General features: G+C 44.3%; 1 protein-coding gene across 1 annotated transcript in view; it reads right to left on the bottom strand.

The window, feature by feature from the left end:
- The window catches only part of TGM3 (transglutaminase 3), a 164,834-nt gene that overhangs the window by 51,700 nt on the left and 106,285 nt on the right, over positions 1-6,849 (bottom strand). The window lies entirely within an intron of this gene.

Genomic DNA, 6,849 nt, shown 5'->3' with positions numbered 1-6,849 from the left:
TTGTGGGCATACATCCACACGTCCCAAGCATTTTTTAAAAGCCACTAGGTCCAGGATTTGAACTGTCCAGCCAGACCTTAACCTCCATGGCACCTATTAGTCCATTAATTCTCCTTTTTTTGGGGAGAGATTTTCGCTATAGGGTGCGCGCGCTCGCCAGACAGACAGAGACAGAGAGACAGAAAGCGAGAAATCACTCCCCAGGGGGGATGGCCACGCCGCAATCCCTTCTCCTCCATTCTCCTCTCGGGATCTTGGGCATGCATGCACACGTGCCCGGTGTGAGTTTTAAGCCACCGGGTCCAGGACGCGAACCGCGGTTGACTACGTGGGAGTCCAGCGACATAGCCATTATGCATGCTAACTGCTGGTTCTCCCATTAATTCTCCTTTTGAACAAAACATGTCTAATCATTTTTCCTGGAGCCCAACGTGATTGTCCCTGCCTTTATGCCTGTTTATAAAATGCACCTGCCTGGAGCATCTTTCCAATTCCTTATCATCACCAAGGTCCCAAACAAGTCTCTACTCCTCCTGAGCATTCCAGTGTGTTGCTGTGGAAAGATGATCTGTAAGCAAACAAGCAAATGTAGGTTTAAGGGACACTTCCTGAATGGATGAACTACCATGTGCAAAGCACTTAACCTCCCTGAGCCTCGGGTTTCTCCTCTGAAAACGGTTATGATGACCCCTGCACTGCTCATCCTCTAGCGTGGTGTGTGGGGTCCTGCGGTGATATCAGTCACGTGCTCGGGGTCATTGACAACCTGCTCAACTGCTCCTTTGAGAACCTCTGAACCTTTGGAACAGGCGCTGTGCCATTTGTCCAGTATCTGACCATGCATGACCTGACACTGGTCATGCTATTCCTGTGAATGCCCTCGGAGTGTGAAATGCTTCATGAGTGCTTTGTGCACATCCACGTGGCTGACTACCAGTCCTGATACCAGGCTCTGTTAGGATTTCTATATCAGTTAACTGCCAGGCATCCCCAGGAGACCGGTATTACTACTCCACTTCAAAGATAAGAAACCAGAGAGTTACTTAGAGAGGCTAAGTGACTTGGCAAGGGGTCACAGCCAATAAGTAGCAGTGCCAGGAACTGAACCCAGATCTGTCTGGCAGCAGAGGTCCATTCATCACTACTGTCCTTGTGGCTCTGACAGAGCCTCCAGTTTAGTGTCAGTTCAGTGTAAGTCTGTCGTTCAGAAGACTATTGATATTGATCCCAGTGATTATATAATAATATTGATAATTCAGGGATGATAGGAAGTCAGGGCCCCTTGGGACTAATATCAAAACCTCAACTTTAATGTATTTATGCCAAAATTTTACAATTGATTGTATTTCCAAATGAACCAAACCAAACCTTAAAGAAAGAACAGATATCTAGAGCCCCCCCCCTTTTAAAAAGAATTATTTAAGGTTATTAATTGTTATTTATTTATTTATTTGAAGTTGACCATAGAGAGACAGAGAGAGAAAGAAGGAAAGTGAGAAAGCAAGCTGCCAGGTTCAGAATTCAAACCGCGGTCAGCCATGTGGGAGTCCAGCTGCCTTAACCATCATGCCGCCTGCTGGCCCCACTGGAGGTCCCTTTTAAAACATGTCAGTGCTCATCTCACTGAATGGCTGCTTTTCTGAGGCCTGGCAAACACTAAGAGATACCCAGTCCTCAACTAGAGAAAACAGAAGAGAGGCATGGGACTTTTATTATTGTTATTATTTTAAATTTGCAATAGGGTAGCTGCATTTGCTGGAGAGAGAGAGAAAGAGAGAAAGTGAAAAGCACCCTTCACAGGGATGGCCACACCACAATCCCTTTTCCTCCATTCTCCTCTTGGGTTTTTGGGCACACATGCACATGTGCCCAGTGTGTTTTCCAAACCACCAGGTCTGCTGGGGCTTGAACCACACAGTTAGCCATGTGGGATCCAGTCACCTTAACCATCATGCCACTGACTGGTCCGCAATGGGACATTTTATTTATTATTTATTTGTTTACTTTGGTTTGACTACAGAGAAGGGACAGAAAGAGAGACGAGAGAGAGAGAAAGCTGCCGGTTCCAGGACTTGAACTATGGTCAGCCATGTGGGAGTCCGGTGCCTTTAGTCATCATGTCATCTGCCGGCCCCCACAATGGGACATTTTAAAGAAGGCAAACTGATAAGGAAAGGTGTAGAAAGAACGTAGAAGGTACGATCGAGGATTACGGAGATAAGGGAAGATTGTTTATTGGGGAAGTGGCATTTCAGAGAAATCCTGAAGGAAACAAATCATAGAGTAAGGCATTCTAGGCAGGAAGAAAAATTAGGGAGGGGAGTGTGCAGTTTATTATGACTATACTTGCGATGATCTGCCAGAGGACAGTGGGAAAGGGCTGGGTAGGCTTGGCTCCTCTCCTAACTGGTGGGAACAGTTATCCTAGTACATCGGGGAGATAAATCAGCATGAAGCCCTGGCTCTCTGTGAGCCTAAGGCCTCTTGATTTGTAGGCTTGGTTTGCTCTGCCAAGTTGCCCTTGGGAGCATGCAGCAGAAAACCCAATGGGAAGAAGAAGAAAGCCACAGCCCCCCCCCACCCCCCACCCCTCCTGCTTGTGGTTCCTGAGGCCACAACCTAGAAGGCCATGCTGTGGTTTGTATATGAGCACATTGAGAACAGCAATGACAAGGGCAGGTCACGGGGATCATGTATATTCTCAGAAAGGCACTGGACCAGAGAGATCATCCAGCCCAACCCTCTTGTTTAACTGGTAAGCAAACCCAGGCCTGCAGAGAAATGATTTGCCTAATGTCACAGAATAACTGACCCCAGTCCCGGAGCCGGAAGAGAGTTAAAGGGTCATTTTGTGTGACTTCCTCCTTCTGCGGATGAGAACACTAACGCCCAAAAGACAGTTTTAGAACGCAGGCGTTTCAGCTCTCTACGCTCTGTTCTTCTTGCCCTGCCATAGTAGTCACTTCCTTTCTTTCAGCTGAGAAACAAAGAACAGCAAGTGACGGAGAGAAAGAAAGTGAGAAATCACTCCCCGGGGGGGATGGCCATGCCACAATCCCTTCTCTATTCTCCTCTCAGGATTTTGGACACACACGCACATGTGCCACCGGGTCTGAGACTCTAATCACAGTTGACCATGTGGGAGTCTAGCGTCTTAACCATCATACCACCTGCTGTCCCCACCAAGAAATGTATTAAGTTATGGTAGATCCACACTTTATGCAGATGTTAAAAAGGATGATGTAGGTCCAGCCACAGCAGCGCAGTGATAACTCAGTGACCTGCAATGCTGGGAGCCGTATGGAAGACAGGAGTTTGGTTCCCTGTTCAACCTGTGCACTTTAGTATGCATGTGTGCCAGTGATCCGGGCTGGCCAGGAGAGACTGGGGGTAGATTGCAGAGTGAAATTCTGTTGAGCATGTTTGTTTTCCTTCATCCCCATAAAACAAACAAACAAACAAACGTTTAAAAACAAGTATGAGAGCCAGCAGGTGGTGTAGTGGTTAGGTGCTGGACTCACACAGAAAACCACAGTTCAAGTCTCAGATCTAGCGGCTTGCTCTCTCACTCTCTCTCTTTCTTTTGTCAAATTAAAAAATAATAACAAATAAAATTGAATAAATAAATATATTTTTTTAAAAAAACAAGGATGATAGGGCCAGCAGGTGGTGTGGTGGTTAAGGGTGCTGGACTCCCACATGGCTGGCCGTGGTTCGAGTCCCAGACCTGGCAGATTGCTTTCTCACTTTCTCTCTCTCCCCTTCTCTGGTCACATTAAAAATAAATAAATAAATGAATAAATAAAATTTAATAAAATTAAAAAAAAAAAAAAGATGAAGGGAACCAGCAGTTAGCGTAATGGCTATGTCGCTGGACTCCCACGTAGTCGACCGCGGTTCGTGTCCCAGACCCGGTGGCTTAAAACTCATGCCGGGCGCATGTGCGTGCGTGCCCAGGATCCTGAGAGGAGAATGGAGGAGAAGGGATTGCGGCGTGACCATCCCCCCCGGGGGGGGTGATTTCTCGCTTTCTGTCTCTGTCTCTCTCTGTCTGTCTGGCGAGCGCACGCGCCCTACAGTGAAAATCTCTCCAAGGAAAAAAAAAAAAGATGAAATAGGTAACTTAATTATTTGATACTCAAAGATGGTCATGATTTAGTAAATGAAAACCAATTGTACATACAAATGAACATCTTTAAATAAATATATTTGAGTGTAATACATATGCATGGTCTTCAAAAAGTTCATGAAAAATGTGTATTATGGGAAAACTTTTTCTTTATTTTTAACAAATTATTTATTAAATTAAATTGTTATTATTTTTAAAATTTGCTATAGGATATTTGTGTTCACCAGTGAAAAAAAGAGAGAGAGAGAAGGAAAGTAAGAGAGCAAGCCGCCAGGTTTGGGACTCAAATTGTGGTTAGCCATGTGGGAGTCCAGTACCCTAACCACCATGCTACCTGCTAGCCTCTATGAAAAAAACTACATCTAGATTTCAAATATTTTTCATGCAAAAATAAATTTGTACTTTAATTCTATTTTCCACAACTCTTTTTATATATACACACTTGCTCTCACAGAAAAAAATATGAAAGGTTGTATGTACTAGAATGTGAACAGTGGTCTTTGTGGTGTGATTGAAACGTAACTTTTGGGACCAGCAGATGGCATAAGGCTATGTCACTGGACTCCCACATGATAAACTGCGGTTTGAGTCCTGGATCTAGTGGCTTAAAACTCATGCTGGGTGCATGTGCGTACATGCCCAAAATCTCAAGAGGAGAATGGAGGCGAAGGGATTGTGGATGGGCCATCCCCCTGGGGGCTGATTTCTTGCCTTCTGTCTCTCTCTCTCTCTGTTTCTCTGGCAAGTGCAAGCACCTAGAGCAAAAATATCTCACAAAAAAAAAAAAAGCCCAAAAAACAAAAAGCATAACTTTTATTTAATTCCTTATGCAATTCTACATTTCTTCCTCAATTTTTTTTGTGATGAGCATATATGTGTGTGTGTGTGTGTGTGTGTGTGTGTGTGTGTGTATAAATTTGCTGTCAGTGAGTGTATGCACTCACTGGAGAGAGACAGAGAGAGAGGGAAAGTGGGAAAACACTCCCAATAGGGGATGGCCATGCTGCAATTCCGTCCTCTCCATTCTCCTCTCCCAATTTTGGGCACACACACACAGGTTCCTGGTGTGTTTCCAGACCTCCAGGTCTGGGACTCAAGCCACATGGTGGCCATGTCACCTTAACCAGCATGACACCAACTGGCCTGAGAACATATTTTTAGAATCTGAAAAATAACATACTTTCATTTTAAAAAATATGACCATATTAGCATAGAAAGATGTCTTTCTCTCCCTCTGGAAAGCGCATGTGCTCTAAGATAAAAACCTCTAAAAAAAAAAAAAAAGAACCCAAACAGAAACCAAACCTTTATGTATAACATGATCCAATTTATATCTTTAAACATAGTCACGGTAAAAGCCATGTTGTGTAACAAAACACAAAAGGTTTACATCTCTCGTTCTGTTTATCTAATATTTTACAATGGCATGTGTAAATTATGTAACAAGAAAGAAAAGTAAGTTTTCTATTTTCTAAAAAAAGTATTAATAAAATAGGACCTTGCTTAAAACGTCGACAACCTAAAAGAGGAGGCGTTGAGGACAAAATGCACTGAACTATGTAAGAGGCCTGACCCTATGTTCAGAGGTGGAACAATCAAAATGGGAAGATGACTCTAGAAAAGGAATCATGAAAGAAACATTTGGGTCCTACCTTAAAAGACAGGGACAGAGCCAGCCATGTGGCCTGACAGCTAAGGGAGCCGAATACACATGGCGGATTGAGTCCTGGCCCCAGAGGCTTGTGAAATGTGCCAGCTGTGTGGGCATGCCCCAGATCCTAAAAGAATGAAGAAATGGAGGCGAAGGCATTGCAGTGTGACCACACCCCTTTGGGGGGGTGCTTTCTCCCTCTCTCTGTTTCTTTCTGGCAAACACACACACCCTCTGGCAAGAAAGGAAAAAAAAAAAATTGGAGGAAAGGGCATTCTCGGTAGAGAAAAAGCAGAGGTAGCAAAGTGTGGGAGGTAGCAGTGTGGGTCTGTCCAGGGAGCGGCACAGTTGCAGGGGCTCAGTGACGCCAAAGGCCAACTCTTCCCGATTCGCCACCGCCACACCTACCTACCATCATGCTTAGTCACCAAGCTCTCAATAGTGCTCCTTTGCTTTTCTTTAAAATTGTCTTTATTCATGATAGAGTATGTGCGTGCCCATGTGAGAAAGGAGCACAGTCCACAGGGTACGGTCACACCGGCATGCCCTTCCCCATTCCTCCAGCCCATTGGATCTTGGGCACTTGTGCATACCTGCCGTATTCCAGGCTGACTGGACCAGAGATCTGAACCTTGTTCACCATGTGGGATACCAATTCTCTTGAGTAGCACATTACTCTGTGTCATGAAGCCAGCCTTCAATAGCTTTCCAAATACGGCAGCTGTAAACAAGTGCAAAGGAAACATCTTCTATTCTGATTTGATCCTGTTACAGACTGCATGACATAAATAAAAATGGATTCCGCACTAGAGGATTTCAGCTGGTGAATTATTTTGTCGTTTGGGAAGTAACTGACTACTGGCTAGATGTGATTGGAAATTTTGGTCTTCATCAAATTGAGCTAATACTAAAGCCTTTTTAATTCTCAAGGAGAAAGTAAGAGTTTCCCATACAACAGATTTGGATTTTAGTTTCAAGCAGCTATAAAGAGAGCTATAAATTTCAGAGAGCTAAGTCTTGTCCTGGTGTAACAAGGGCCTTCATAGCAAGGAAATGAATAACTTTAAAT

This window comes from Tupaia chinensis, unplaced genomic scaffold (assembly GCF_000334495.1).
Source record: "Tupaia chinensis unplaced genomic scaffold, TupChi_1.0 Scaffold143574_1, whole genome shotgun sequence".
Taxonomy (NCBI): domain Eukaryota; kingdom Metazoa; phylum Chordata; class Mammalia; order Scandentia; family Tupaiidae; genus Tupaia; species Tupaia belangeri.
The sequence above is the reverse complement of the archived record's forward strand: the minus strand, read 5'-3'. Positions and strand labels throughout refer to the sequence as shown.